We start from the raw sequence: 16496 nt of genomic DNA, 5'->3' as shown, positions 1-16496 counted from the left end.
TTATATTAGTTAGAATCCTGGCAGAAAACAGTTGGCATACTGATTACATAATTTTAGAATGTAATAAAGAGGTTATTTTCAAAGTGCCCAGTGGAGGGAACTCACAAGGGATAGTGTAATACCCTGTAGCTCATGGGTTTCTGTTACCCCCTCTATGCTTGAATGGGGAGGGTTCTGGGAGCCAGAACATGAGAAAACAAGAGCACAAAAGAGACAGGAAAAGCACAAGAGGTCTCTGTGGGGACAGGACCTCCCAACAGGAGTGTGAAGCCAGTCCATGTAACTCCACAGGCCTGGAACTGAGGGGATAAATACCTCCCCTGACCTCACTTCTTCACGTCCTCTTCCCCAATTAATCTTCTGTTGTTACTCATTGGTTGAACCCAACTGGAAGCTAGAATACAAGAGAACCTATTGATGCAATTCATGCAACGCAGCCTCCTGGTCAATAAAGCAGAGTGGTAAAGGGTATGGGGTGGATCAGAAGGAGGAAGTGGAGATCTGTGGCGTGGTGACCTCCCTTTTCATCCACTCTAAATCAGGCTCTCATCTCTTCCTACATTGACCAGCACCTCTTGCCAGGTCTGATCATGTGACTCCCCAGCTGCCTCTGTCTTCACCTGAGACTAATTTCCATCCCTGACACTTGCACAATGAGTTCAATGAGAACTACTTGCACTTTGTCTTCATGACTCTTTATATTTGTAGGTACCATATACTCTGCCAGGAATGCTTTTTGCAGCCTCTGACCACCTGTCAAACTTCTGATCAGCTTTCACAAACTAAAGTTTGTTTTTCTTTGAAGTTTTCTGGTTTCATCCCAGTAGAGTTGGGCACTTTCTTTACTGTCATCCCAGATCATTCTCCACCTTCCTGTTTTCACACATGCTGCAGAGCAATGTTAACACTGGTTTATGTCTCTCCCTCTTCTGCATGCCTTTGGTGTTTTCTGTGTCTGTTGCACTCCGTTTGGTGTCTGTAGCACTTAGTAGAGTGCCTGGCAAAGAGCTGATGCTCAGTCAGTGCTCAATAAATAAACAGGGTTTTGTTTTTTTTGTTTTTTTGTTTTTTTCTGTTTTCAATCATGCCTGTCTCCTGGCTTCTTCCACATTTCCACATCTTCCAGATTAATCTTTCAAAATCCAATCTCACTGTGATCCTCTCATTCCTAGATCTCTCTAGTGGTTTCCTTCTGAGTGCAGAATGATGTGTAAGCTCTCCAGTCTATCCACAAAACCCTTCACCATGGGGCCTCTGCCTGTGTTTCAGCCTCATCTACTACCACGGCTCCCCCCTGGCTCTCTTCCTGCATCTCTCATCCCCATTCCAAGTCCTATGGAACTCCTGAGCATTTCCTAGCAGCTATACTTTCCCATATTTTGTCACATTTGCATCTGTTCATCCTGCTGTCTGGAATAGCTTCTCCATTTTCCAGTACTCTCCAACACTTGCCCCTCCTCCACCCTCTCCTCCAGCTCTTCTTCATTGGCAAAGTCCTATTTTTTAAAGACTTAGTTTACATGGCATTTCCTCTGTGAAATTTTCATAAAAGCTCTTTCTTGCAACACAGCAAAGTTAGCTACTTTCTTTAACCTCTGTGAAATTCCTTTCACATTGTGTTGAAATGATTTGCTTATTGATGTGGTTGCTATTATCTTTTTATTTCCAGAATCGAACACAGAGTCTGACACATACCATATGACTAATAATTGTGTCTTGAACGACTATATGAATGAATGAATCAAACCTGAGTCCTGTGATTCCCTAAACTATACAGAGAACAACTGCCTCCCTCTTTCTCTGGTTATTTCTATTCAACATGTGAAATCCTGCTTGTCTGGGGCACACAGGTAGATCAAGCCCACATGGGACATGGCCAATAGGATGTAAATAGAAGTGTAGGAAACTTCAGGGCAGTGTCCTTAAAGGGAAAACTAGTGGCCTTCTCCATTCTTTTCTTCTTTCTGCTGGCTTTGCTGTGGATATGTGGGATGCAGTTCTAACAGCCATTTTGGAACATGAGTCAGAAACTGCATGCTGAGAGTGGTCAAACAACAAGCTGGGGAGCCTAGATCTCTGATGATCGTGAAGCTGCCAATCACCGACAGATGACCTATGCAGACTTTTAAGTGAGAGAGAAATAAAATTCTATGTTGTTTAAGCCATGGTTACTTTGAGGTTCCTGTCATCTGCAATTAAATCCAGTCCTAATTAATATATCTACTAAATCATTTTTATTGGCTAACCCAAAGTTCAAAGTCATGAAAATTGGCAAATCATGTCTTTTTCACTACTTACTATTCTTGCTGAGTTTTCTTTGTAACTTTTCAAATCAGCTTTTAGGGGGACTTATGAACGGGACTTTTTAGATAAGCAAGGACATTACTTTTACTTTGTAAACAGACTTATACCGTATTCAGCTTCAGAATTCCATCTTACTGTGGCAACCAACTTCCCATTGACAGCATCTATACATCAGCATCTCTGAAATGCTCAACAGAGTTAGGTCTGTGCTGCCAAACAGCGTTCATGTTGCTCCCAGTGGAGGATGCTGCCTTTATTACCATGGGTGGGACCAGTTTACATTTGCATATTTATCTCAGTGATATTTACCGTTTGTTCAAGTCAGTACCCACAGTTCCCCCTCCAGTGCCGCTTGACCTGGCTCTTATGACATATGCATCCAATGCCTTGTAGTTTCTTGTTCTTGCTTTTCAGCATTATTTTAATTTCTTTGTCTTGGTTCCCTCCTCAACAGTCAGTGGATGAGCAACAGTTCAGGAAAAGAGAATCATTATCCACCCTCTCTGACAGAGCTCAGCTTACTCTGTGAATTGGGATTTTTGTATTAAAAAAGCTGAAGAGATTTTTGATTAGATGGATTTTTCTGGGAATTTTCCATGAGGAGTCAGCAGCCTGTGGTTATGTTCTGCACCTATTAAAATGGAGTTGTAAAACTGATGTGTATGTAATCTCTTTTCAGGTTTCCACGGCAACAGTGGCAGCAATTCAGTGAGTAGCTTTTCCATTCTTCCTTCAAGACTTTCAGCCTGTAGAATTGTTTCAGAAAAAGACAAGCTGTTCTTCCTTTAAAAAATAATATATGCATTTAGATTCATTCTGATGAGACAGTTATGATTCTAGGAATACTGCCAGGATGGGAGTCCAAAAAGTAAGCGGTTTTACTATTAACAAGCTGTGTGACTTTGGGCAAGTCAGTTATCCTCTATAAAACTCAATTTCCTCATCTATAAACTATGAACAAAAACAGCATCTACACAACAGGGTTGTGGGAAGACTAAATAAAAAAGATGTAGATGAACTGGTTAGCACAATTCATGGGTTATGGTAATTATTAATAAGTATCCTGAATCAACATTTAGCCAGTTGTAATATCATGTTAGGTTGTACACCTTCAATATGAACATAGTAGATATGATCCTTTAAATATCAGCAGCTGTGCACATGCCTTATCAAGTGTGATATTGGCAATTTGTGTTTTCTCTTTTTTTCTAACTGGGGGTTTGTATCTTTATGTTTAAAGGGAATAATTTGTAAACAACATGTATTGGGCTTTTATGTTTTTTCATCCAGTAAGAAAAGCTTTGTCTTTAACTGGAGTGTTTGCTCTATTTACATTTAATGTAATTATTGATACGATTGGGCATAAGTCCACTTGTTTTCTGTTTGTTCCTTCTGTTCTTTCTTTTGTCCTTCTTTCCTGTCTTATTTTAGCTTAACAAACTACAAGTTAGTAGATGATGCTTGGAAGATGGTGTAGTAGGAATCACTAGGAATCCTCATCTACACAGTTGCATTAGAATCTGTATCTATTTTGGTACAGATTCTGTGGAAGGCTTGCAACTTTTAGGTGAATGCTGGGAAGGTAATGTACACAGTTATGTAGCCACCATCACAATGAGGTCATAGAACATTTCTATTACCCTGAAATGTTCTCTCTTGCATGTTTGCAGTCAATTCCCTCCTGCCACTCCCAGGTCCCGGTAAGTACTGGCCTGTTTCTGTCATTTTAGTCTTTGCCTATTTAATAATATCATATAGAGTAGGCCATTCATATCCAGATTCTTCATCTGCAGAGTTGACCAACTGTGGATTGAAAATATGGGAGAAAAAACAACAAAATTAGCAATAAAAATAATATAAATGAAAATACAGTATTAACAGCTATTTACATAGCACTTATATTCTATTAGGTATTATAAGTAATCTAGAGATGATTTAAAGTATATGGGAGGATGTCCATAGGTTATATGAAAATACTAGGCAATTTTATATAAGGGAGTCAAGCATCCATGGATTTTGGTATTTTGCGGGGTCCTGGAAACAATCCCCTATGGATACTGAGGGGCAACTGTACATGGAATTGAACAGAAGAGTCTTTTCTGTTTGGCTTCTTTCATTTGCTTAGCATTATGCCTCTGAGATGCATCTGTATTCTGACATGTGTCAGTAGTTACTTTTATTATATTGCTGAGTAATATGCTGGTATATGTGTGTGCATATACACATATATGTGTATAAACATAGCTCAATTTATCCACTCACCAGTTGACGGTTATTTGGTTCCAGTTTGAGGCTATTAGGAATAAAGCTGTTGTGAACAATCATGTACAAGTCTTAATGTGGAATATATGTTTTAATTTGGGGGGATAAATACCTAGGAGTGAGATTGTTAGGTTTTATGGCAAGTTTATTTAAATTGTGTAGAAAACCACAAATTGTTTTCCAAAGTAGTTGTACTTTTATATTTCCAGTGTAAGTTCTAGTTGCTCCACATCTTCACACACATTTGATGTTGTCAGTCTTTCTATTTCCACTGTTGGTATTGGCTTTATTGCTTTTATATGTTTGTTTCAGTTTTTAAGTAATTTCTTTTATGCTTACAATATGCATCTTTAACTTATCGCTGTCTACTTTAAAGTAATATACAACTTCACATGTAAAAACTATAAAACATGATGCTTCCACCTTTCCCATTCTTTGCTTCATTATTGTCGTACTTTTTACTTCTGTTACAAACTCCACAATATATTGTTACTATTTTTGCTTTAAACAGTCAATTATGTTTTAAGGAGGTTAAAAATGAAGAAAATGGCTTTTAAATTTGCCCACTCACATTTTTAGCAATTATAGTGGTTTTCAATCTTTTGTGTAATTCCAGATTTCCATCTCCTATAATTTTTCTTCTCTTTGAAGAACTACCTTTAATATTTTTTATAGCACGAATCTGTTGATGATAATTCTATCAACTATTGCTTGTCTGAAAAAGACTTTATTTCACCTTTCAGCTCAAAGGTGTTTTTACTGAATAAATAATTCTGATTTGGCAGCTCTCTTTCTCTTCCCTCCTCCCCTTCCTAACTGCCATTACTTTAAATATCTGTCTCTATTCTCTTCTGGCTTGCAATGTTTCTGAAGAGAAGTCAGCTGTCATTCTTGTCTCTGTTCCTTGGATTATATGTCTTTTTTTCTCTGGGTTCTTTTAAGATTTTAGTTTTATAACTGATTTTCAGAGATTTTATTATAATGTCACTTGAAATAGTATCCTTTACATTTATTTCACTTGGGTCCTGTTGATCTTCTTAGAACTATGGATTTACAGTTCTTATCAAATATAAAACATTTTGGCAATACTTTGTTCAAACATTTTTCTTTTCTGACCCCTCTTCTCCTTCTGGGAATACAGTTACAAGCAGTTAAATCGTGTAATATTGTCACACAGGCTCTATTTTTTTCAGTCATTTTCCCTCTCTGTGCTTCATTTTGGATACTTTCTATTGCTGTGTCTTCAGGTTCACTGATCTTTTCCTTTGTAATTAATCTGCTGTTAATCCCAACAGGTTTTTCTCTATCATCTACTTGAACATATGGAACATATTTAAAATAACCATTTGAATGTCCTTATTTAATGGTTCCATCGTGTATGTCATTTCTGGAGCTGATTTTATTGGCTGATTTTTCTTTTGGTCATGCATCATCTTTTCCAACTTGTTTACATGCCTGACAGTTTGGGATTGGATCCTGTGCCTTGTGAATTTTAGATTTTTGGTTGCTAAATTTTGTTACTTTTCTTTAAATAGTGTTGGATTTTCTTCTGCTGTATATTTAAATTATGTGAAATCAGCTGGATGCTTTCAAACTGTGCTTTTGAAATTTTTAGCATAGGTTTAGAGTACCTTAATTTAGCGGATGTTAGCCGCACTATTGAGGCTTCTGAAAGTTCTGTCTGATATCCATCTGTCAGGAAGTCTTTCCACTCTGGTTTGTGGAAACAGCAACAATTTCCAGCCTTGTATGAGCTCGGGAAATTGTTCTGCCCGCTTCTACGCAGTGGTTTGTTTCCTAACCTCAGATAGTTTCCTATAAGTACTCATCAAAAGTCTTAAGTGAATCTTTCTGCAGATTTCTGAATTTTTTTTCTCTATGTAGATTACTCCTCTCTAATATTCTAACCCACAAATTCTAACCATGTTGGTCTCCTGAAACTCCAATTTCTGCCTCCTAAACTTGGTAAAATTTTAGGCTCTATCTGGGTTCTCTCCCCCTGCACTGCATCCTGGAACTGCTGCCAGGTTATGAGCTGGTGCAATTGCAGGACTCATCTTGATTTGCTCTTTTCTGGGATTGTATCCCTGTGATACCTGTTGTCTAATTTCTGAAAATTATTATTTCATATATTTTGCTTGGTTTTCTAATAGTTCTTGGCCAGAAGGTAAATCTGGTCCCTATTATTTCCTCATGACTGGAGAGTAAATGTCATTGTCAGTTTTGTTTGTTTCTTTCTTTTAAATTTGAGCCATTCTATTAGGTGTGTATTAGTATTTTATTGTGGTTTTTAATGTGCATTTCTCTGAAAACTATGTTGAGCATCTTCTCATATGCTCATTTGTCATTATTATATCTCTTTTGATAAAGTATGTCTTCAAAGTTTTCACCCAGTTTTAAAATTCTTAAATTGTAAAAGTTCTTTATATATTCTAACTAGAAGGCTTTTATCAGGCATTTGCTTTGCAAGTTTTTTCTCCCAGTCTTTGGTATGACTTTTCACTTTTTCTAGCAGTGATTGTTAAAGAGCAAAATACTTAAAATGTGCTAAAGTTTAATATATCATTTTTTTTCTTTTATAAGATTCATGCTTTTGTAGTTTATCTAAGAACTCTTTGCTTAAACCTAGGTCAAAAAGCTTTGCTCCTGTGTTTTCTTCAAGAGATTTTATAAATTAGTTTCTACGTTTACATCTATGATTCATTTCAAGTTAATTTTTGTGTATAATCTGAAATAAGCATCAAGGTTTATTTTTCCCATAGAGATATTAGTTGTGCCCGTCAGTTGTTATAAAGGCTATCTTTACATTGTTGAGTTATTTTGACAATTTGTCAAAAGTCAGAATATCTCATTTTCCCATTCACTCTCATGCCTGCCTGCTTTTCTCTTTTTCTCCTTAGCCCTCACTTCTCTGCATTCATCTGTCCCTCCATCCATCCATTTATCTATTCATCCATCTACTCACCACTCACCCATCCATTCACCTACCTGCCTATCTTCCCTCTTGGTCTAGAAAAAGTTGAAATATTCACATCAGAATGCGCAGCTTTTAAAGACAGAAAACCTTTAACCCTGATATTTCCATAACCGGTAGAGGGAGTAGATCATGTGACTTCTAACATCTATCATGTGTTTAAAAAAACACCCAGATAATTTTACTGGGTGGTTGCTTAAGCCCCTAAACAGTAGTTTCCTTTTATCGAGAAACTTTAAAAATATTAAAATGTCATACTATAGCCTAAAAGTCAAAAAGATGGAAGTCAAGACTATTATTATTCAATGCAAAATGATGCCAAATGAATTTAGACTTATGGAGTGATCTGGAGAGGGAAAGTCCATGTGAAATCCATATAGTTTTATAATTACCTTTTGGAAAAGTACTTCCTCTGAGACAGTTTGAAATTTTCTATAAAAACCTTTTTGACAGTTTGAACGATCATTATTTTAAAAAATTGCTATACTTCACTAGCATTCATTTTTCTCTGAAGCTTTACTGCCCTTAATTGCGCATTAAACTCTATCAACTTTAAGTATCAAAAGGAGAAGGGGGAAAACACGCATCTGGAGTTTGTTTCTGTTGGAGGCAAGATTTCTAATTGCACTTGGTTGTACTCTTGCTAACTCTATTGTTCATTCAAAGGTTTTCTGTTTATAAAATAAACATAATATTGTTCATTCAAAGGTTTTCTGTTTATAAAATAAACATAATGCCGGGCACGGTGGCTCAAGCCTGTAATCCCGGCACTTTGGGAGGCCGAGACGGGTGGATCACGAGGTCAGGAGATGGAGACCATCCTGGCTAACCCGGTGAAACCCCGTCTCTACTAAAAATACAAAAAACTAGCCAGGCGAGGTGGCGGGCGCCTGTAGTCCCAGCTACTCGGGAGGCTGAGGTGTAAACCCAGGAGGCGGAGCTTGCAGTGAGCTGAGATCTGGCCACTGCAATCCAGCCTGGGCGACAGAGCGAGACTCCGCCTAAAAAAAAAAAAAAAAAAAAAACATAATATTAGAATATTGTGTCTAGCCTTTTATTTGAAGGAGTTTGTAGTTTGAAAAATACCAATTTTTTGCCCATTATCTTATTGAACCTCATAACATTCATCCATTCATTAGAAAAATATTTATTGAGTGTCAATATTCTACTAGGCACTGAAGATACAATGGTGAAAAAGATGATTTTAAATGTTATTTATTTGAGGATGTTTGCTAAATGTATATCTCTAGCCTGTATATCTTCTCTTGAAATTCTGAGTTCTGAACATGTTCACCATTTACTGTTGGATTTCTAATATGTATTTCAAAATTAGTTTATAGGTCTAAAACCAAACTCTTCATCCTTGCCTTCACCATTATTCTCTCCTAATCTTTCCATCTGTTCATTTGTTCAGGCTACAGCCTGGGAGACATTGCTATTTCTCTCTCCTCCCCACTACACATTCAGTCTATCAGGAGATCTTGGAATCAAAGTTTGTGTGCACACTGCCACTGCCATCACACCACCCAAATCACCCTCATTTCTTGGCTGGATCACTGCTCTAACCTCACACTGCTTCCAGCAAAGCTCACCTTCAATCTTTTCTTCTCATAGCAGCCACAGTAGAACCAGCCAGTCTTTTCATCTCAGTCAGAATGAAACCAAAAGTCTGTACTATGATCTATTCATTCTGTCCTCTTCATTTCCTCCACCTGTGCACCAGCCATACTGCCCTTGGAACAACCAAACAGGGCCTTTTCCCTTGGGGGTTCCCACTTTCTGGAATACCCCAGCTCCAGGTCTTGCTTCTTCACTTTCTTCAAGTCCTGTTAAAATGTTATATACTCAGTGGCCTTCCCTGGCCACCCTGTATAAATTTAACCACCTACCCTGTATGATCCCATTTAATTCCCATATCTATTTCTTCAAAACACCGATTGCCACTGGACATGTTGCAAAGTGATTTGCTTATTTGCTTATTTCAAGGCTTATTTGCTTATTTCCAGGCCTGACTTCTCTATCTAAAAACAAGGACTGCATCTCCTTACTTTACTTACTAATGTATCCCCAGGGCACAGGACAGTATCTAGTACTGAGAAGTCACTAAACAATATTTGTTAAATGAATTCATAAAGAAATAAAAGTTTCTTACCCTCGTAATTTTTATACTCTAACTGGGGGAGACAGGCAACAAACAAAAAAGCAGGGTTTAGGGAAGAAATTAGAACTTGGTGATGTGACAGGGAGCAGCTAGGTGTTGGAGGCAGACACTTTAGATAGGATACTTCTATGAGAGGAGACGCTTAAAGCAGGATCTGAATAACAGGAAAAAGCCAGCCTTGCAGCATTTTCATTTTATGGATCAGAAAACTGAAGCTACAAGAAACCATGTGCTTTTTGCATCTGTTGAATAGTAGAAGTGAGTTTATAAACCTAAACTCTGACCACTATCTGTTCTTTCGTGTTAAACTTCAAAGCCTTTCACAACTAAAATGACTAAAATGCAATACTTTTTTTAAAAAAAAAAAAAAGCCAGAAAAACCATCCAGCCTATCTCTCTGCTAACTTTAGGGCAAGAGTCACCACCCAGTCTAGGCTGATTGGCAGCTGGCCGCAAGCAGACAGTTGGAAAATATATTTAGTTTTTCCTGTTTCATTTTATGCTTAACCTTTGTGTTTTAAAACTAGTGAGCATGGAGCTCAGCCCTAGAAAAAAAGAAAGTCCGCAATTGTTCTCATTCAGACAGCTACTTCTTAAAAGTCATTTCTCTTAATTCCATGAAATACTCCCAGAGGAGTGACCTCCTTAGGTTGCACAGTGCTGAGCTTGTCTTCGTGTTTCTGGAATGCTGCTCCAGGATTTCTCTTTCAAATGGTCAAGTCATGCTGGTTGTTTTCAAGTCCTCAGAGCACTGTCAGTTTTTTCTCCCCCCCTTTTCAAACACAGAGAGCAATGCAAGACTGAATCCTCCTCGGTTTCATTCCTAATTCCTGCAGCAAATGGTAATCCTGCCTTGGGACACTGAGGCTCCCCTTTGCTTTGCAAATAGTCTGTGAGCCTTTAGGAAAGCATGATTGATAACACGGTTTTAAAAAAAGGAAAAGGAAAAAAATACCTACTGAGATGACTAGGCTTGAGGCCTCGTTTGGAATGCACCCAACAGTACAAAACCTTGAAAAGCAGAAGCAAAAATTCAAACATTTGCCGACCCCAGTGCTTAGTAATTTACCACCTTACTACCTCATGTTTTCTTTCTCTAGTTTTCATTTTTATATGCATGACTTAAGTAATTCCTAGGCTTATTTCCAATGATACAATGCAGAAAACAGGCTGGGAGAGAATCAGGCAAGGAACACACAATTCCTAGTGTAAGAAATGAGTTTCAGAATGAACACAGAGAAAAGGACATTCTTTTTTTCTCTTTCTTTCTTTTATTCTGTTTTTGTTGTCATTGTTATTCAAAAATAAGAAAAGTTGAAGATTGGTTGGTGCAATGTTTTAGTCAGGGGTTCTCCAGGGAGACAGAAATAATAGAATATATAAAGAGAGAGAGAGATGTATGAAAAGGGATTTATTTGTGGAATTAGCTCACTCGATTATAGAGGCTGAGAAGTCCCACAATAGGCTGTTCATAAGCTGGAGAACAAGGGAAGATGGTAGCATGGATCAGTCTAAAGTCCAAAAGCCTTAGAACCTGCAGTTCTGACACCCAAGGGCAGGAAAAGGAAGATGTTCCAGCTCCAGAGGACAGAGCCTCATTAAGAGAGTCTTATGAAGACTAGGTTTAAGGTGTTATTAAGAAAAGAGATTAATAAGGACTCTCCCTGTGAGAAACAGAGATGGATGTATATTAGAATTAGAAGAACAGGAAATGGTTAGTTAGGAAGCCCAGCTGAGAATGTTCTAAGGCACAAAGATAAAAGGAGAGTGTTGGGGCCGGGCGTGGTGGCTCACGCCTGTAATTCCAGCACTTTGGGAGGCCGAGGCAGGCGGATCACGAGGTCAGGAGATGGAGAGCATCCTGGCTAACACAGTGAAACCCCGTGTCTACTAAAAATACAACAAAAAAATTAGCCGGGCATGGTGGCAGGCACCTGTGGTCCTAGCAACTCGGGAGGCTGAGACAGGAGAATGGTGTGAACCCAGGAGGTGGAGCTTGCAGTGAGCCGAGATCACGCCACTGTACTCCACCCTGGGCGACAGAGCAAGACTCCATCTCAAATAAATAAATAAATAAATAAATAAATAAATAAATATTTTAAAAAGGAGAGTGTTGGGTAATCACTCAACACCTCAGGGCCTAAGATGCTGGTGGGAAGGGAAAGAACAGGGGCGCTGAACATACAGAGATTCAGTGTGGAAGTGTGTGTGTGTGTGTGTGTGTGTTGTGTGTGGTGTGGTGTGTGTGGTGTCTGGTGTGTGTGTGTGTGGTGTCTGATGTGTCTGTGTGCATGTGTGGTGTCTGTGTGTGTGTGTGTGGTTATGGGGGAGGGCCACTATATACGAAATTGCAGGGCAAGTGTATGAGACTCGATTGGCTTTGCTGATGGGGGTGGGGACTGCAGGTGGGCCTTTTGGCACTCCTGAAATAATGGCACTATTTCTGCTTGATGGAAATAATTTAGTGAAAGCACATGATTGCTACATGCAATTAGGAGTTGGAATAAAACATGATTGCTGTTTTCATGTTTGTATGTGTGGGACTATATTACAATTAAATGGAATAGTAACAAGAGGTGTGTATAAATTATATTCCTGGCTTGCATGAAGGATAGAAACCAGCAGAAATAGGCCAGAAGCAGTGGAGGCTATTGGGCTATTTGTTCCAGGGAATTCTGACAACTCACTGGGAAGCTGAAACTCTTGGGGACTTGGCTGTTCAGGTAAGGAAACAACCACGATCTTGGCTTTGACTCATGAAGAGACGACACTCTTACAGTGATGGAGAAGCATGAGCTCCTATGACTAGATTGAGAGAATTTTTGGAAGAGGATTATCTTGTCGATATCAGACTATGCTTTGCCTAACACAGTTTCCCCAGTGAGAGCTCTGTTCCTTTGGCATGTAGGTTTGATCAGGGTGACAGTGTTCACTCACGTCCCTATCAGCTAATGATATTCTCACATTAGTCTTTTTTTTTCTTGCTGTCTTTCTTTAACTTGAAGCCGAGGAATAACTAGCAAATTGCTCCTCATTAGATGTTAACTGTTATTAGCCTAAGTAACTTGGGTCTCAGGGTGTGAGCATGAGAATCCAACATCTACAATAGGTAGATTTATGGTTAACATTTGGGGCATCATGATGTTATTAAACCAGAGAAAGGACCCAGTAAGAATATGATTTGGGGAACAGACATGTGGAATTTGAAGTACCAACAGAACATCCAAATTGCAGTGTCCAGGAGATTTGGTATGTCCATATGTAGAGCTCAAGAAATAAAAATGGATGGGGGATCGAGATTTTGGACTCATCTGCATATTTGAGTGATGAATCCAAGCCATAGAAGTGAATGAAAAAACCAGAATGGATGGAGAAAATAAGAAACTGGTTAAAGATAAATCACTGGGTAACACCAGTGTTAAGGGTGAGTGGAGCCAGAGGATCTCAAAAACAGAAAGTGCTATGAACTAAATACTTGTGCCCCACCTCCCCTAAAATTCATTTGTTGAAACTGAATCCCCAGTGTGATGGTATTTGGGGCTGGGACCTTTGGGATGTAAGTAGGTCATGAGGGTGGAGCCCTCATGGATGGGATTAGTGCCCTTAGAAGAACAGGCCAGAGAGCTAGCTCGCTTTCTTTCTGTCATATGAGGACACAAGACATTGATAGTCTGCAACCTAGAAGAGGGCCCTCATGAGAAACAACCATGCTGGCACTCTGATCTCAGACTTCCAGTCTCCAGAACTATGGAAAATAGATTCTGCGGTACTTCATCATATCAGCCAGAACTAAGACAGAAGAAGAAATCAGGGACAGTTGGAAAAGTAGGAGAAGCTGGTGTCAGGAAAACTAGGAGAGGAGTTTTATGCTATAGGGAGAGAGTGATAGTATCAATGCTGCAAAAAAGTCCCAACACAATAAGACATAGAAAACAGACTGAAATTCAAATGGATGGAATTTCAAAGTGGTAAATAGAATAAAAGTGCCAGACCCAACAGGTATACATCTAATTTTTAAAAATGACTCAAGTCATTATGATTCTACCCAACAAGATGAAGCTGAGCCAGTCTGTGATTTTACTCCTCACCCAGTATCTTCTGTGGTGGTGTCCATTTTGCTAGCTCCTGATTTGGGCTCTGATTATAGCTCCTGCTCTTTTTCTATTTGGACACCTGGACATAGATGTCAGCTCCCCTAGGAGTACCAGTTATACCCCTTCCAAGTTGTCTGGTAAGAACCTCCTTGGACCATTCTGGTTTCAGCCTCCTTGGGCAGGGGGAAAAAATGGGTCCATTACCTACCAGGTAGTTGGACATGTTTAGTGGGGTTGGAGGAGGCAGTGAGGACTGAATAATGGTGTGGCAAGAGCAGGCATCTAGAGAGTACAATCTCATAACCCTCATGTCCTGAAAGGCAGAGGGGCAGATATGGGAGATAAAGGGACAAATGGGCCTTGTGTGCCACTACTGGGCAATGTTGGCTGGATCAGGGAGGCTCTCTAACCTCCTAGTCCTCCTGCCATGGTGGGTTTTGAATGAAGGAGTGGATTTTGAGGAGCAGAGTCAAAGCCAGCCGATCAAATATGGCTATAAAATAATAAGAATCTTAAGACTTGCCTTGGGAGTTATACATCTGCCTGAACATTTTCCCACTTCTAGGAGTCTCCTTCCATTGCAAAGAGGTTCCTTGTTCCAGGGATGCACTTATTATTCTGAATGCCTTTGGGCTCTTCATCCCCTTCAAGGGTTCCTTCAGTACCTCTTATATTAGTTTGTTATTGCTGCATAACAAATTACCATAAACTTAACTTAAAAGTAACACCTAATATTATCTCATAGTTCTGCAGATCAGAAGTCCTTGTGGGCTTGGCTGGGTTCTCTGCTCAGGCTCAAATCAAGATGTCAGCTGTGCTAGGCTCTAATCTGGAGGCCCTGGGGGAAGGATCTGCTCCCAAGCTCAGTCAGGTGGTTGGCAGATTCAGTCCATTGGCTGTGAACTGAGGGCCACAATATTCTAGGGGCTGCTCAGATTTCTAATCATGTGGCCCTCTCCATTTTCAAACCAGCAATAAGTGTCAAGGCCTTCTTTTTTTGTTGTATATAATTGACACATAGTAATCGTACATGTTTACAGGATACATTGTGATGTTTCAATACATTTATACATTGAATAATGATTAACTCAGGGTAATTAGCATTATCATTTCTTTGTGGTAATAACTTTCAAGATCCTCTTTTCTAGCTCTCTTGAAATATACAGTATGTTGATATTAGCTATAGTCACTCCACTAGGTAGCAGAACATCATTCTTATGCTTGGAATCTCTCTTACTTCTTCTCCCAACTAGAGAATATTCTCTCCTTTTTTTTTTTTTCTGAGACAGGGTCTCACTCTGTTGCCCAACCTGGAGTGCAGTGGTGTGATCTCGGCTCACCACAACCTCCACCTCCCAGGCTCAAGCTATTCTCCTGCCTCAGCCTCCTGAGTAGCTGGGATTACAGGCGCCTGCCACCATGCATGGCTGATTTTTGTATTTTTAGTAGAGACGGGGCTTCACCATGTTGGTCAGGCTGGTCTCAAACTCCTGACCTCAAATGATCCACCCACCTCGGCCTCCCAAAGTGCTGGGATTACAGGTGTGAGCCACCAGGCCCGGCCCATTCTCTACTTTTAAAGGAATCATGTAATTAAAACTGACTTCCCTAAATGATCTCTCTCTATTGTAAAGAGGAATGATTAGTAATTATATATGCAAAGTCCCTTTTACCATGTGCTATAGACGAAATGTTTATGTCACCCGCCTCACCCAAATTTACAGGTTGAAATTCTAACCCTCAATGGGATGGTATTTGGAGGTGGGGCCTTAGGAGGTGATTGGGTCATAAGAGCAGAGCCCTCATAAATGGGATCAGCTACCTTATGAATGAAAAGGGCCCAGAGAGTTTCCTTGCCCCCTCGCACCATGTGAGGAGAAGGTGAGAAGGCAGCTGACTATGAACCAGGAAGTGGGCCCTCATCAGACACCAAATCAGCCAACACTTGGATGGTCCACCTCCAGAGCTGTGAGAGATCAATTTCTGTTGTTTATAAGCCACCTTGTCTATGCTGTTTTTTATAGCAGCCCGAACAGACTAAGAAACCATGTGATGTGATATAATCACAGGAACGATGTCCCATCATATTCACAGGGGAGGGGATTATGCAAGGTGAGTGCCTTCAGGGGTCATTCTGAGACTTCTGCTACCACACTTTCACAGCCTTCATTCTTTTCAATGCCACCAGTAGTACCAAATTTTTCAAAGTAGATCTGCTCTTTTGGACATAACCAAAAGTCGTTCAGTGAATAAAATGGGTGAACAATGTTTTATTTTGAAAATAGATTTGAATATAAAGGAATATGAGTGTTTTCCTTGCATGACCCGTAAGTAAGCTCTGAAAGTAATTTCAACATGGAAGTTTTCCTATTTCACATTGAATTATGCTACTCCAATATTTTCTCAGTGTGTTGGGGCAAAAAATATTTGAATGGAGGCATTAGTATATGAAGCCCAAAATTCCCTTCCCCATTTTAGACTAGTCTCTTGAGTTCAACATTTATTCATTTTAATGATGGAATTTGTGTCTTAATTTTCCTTTCCCTTCCACCTGCAAGTAACACTGGGCCAGAGGACTAACATTCTTGTCTAGCTCAGCAATTCCACGGAGGAGCAAAGCCTCCTGGGTGCCATTCAGAGAGATAGTGAGAGGCAGGCATTTCTGTGGGGTTTGGACGGGCTGTGCGTCTTCCATAGGTGG

This window comes from Macaca nemestrina, chromosome 7 (genome assembly GCF_043159975.1).
Source record: "Macaca nemestrina isolate mMacNem1 chromosome 7, mMacNem.hap1, whole genome shotgun sequence".
Taxonomy (NCBI): Eukaryota; Metazoa; Chordata; class Mammalia; order Primates; family Cercopithecidae; genus Macaca; species Macaca nemestrina.
This window is presented reverse-complemented; position numbering follows the sequence as displayed.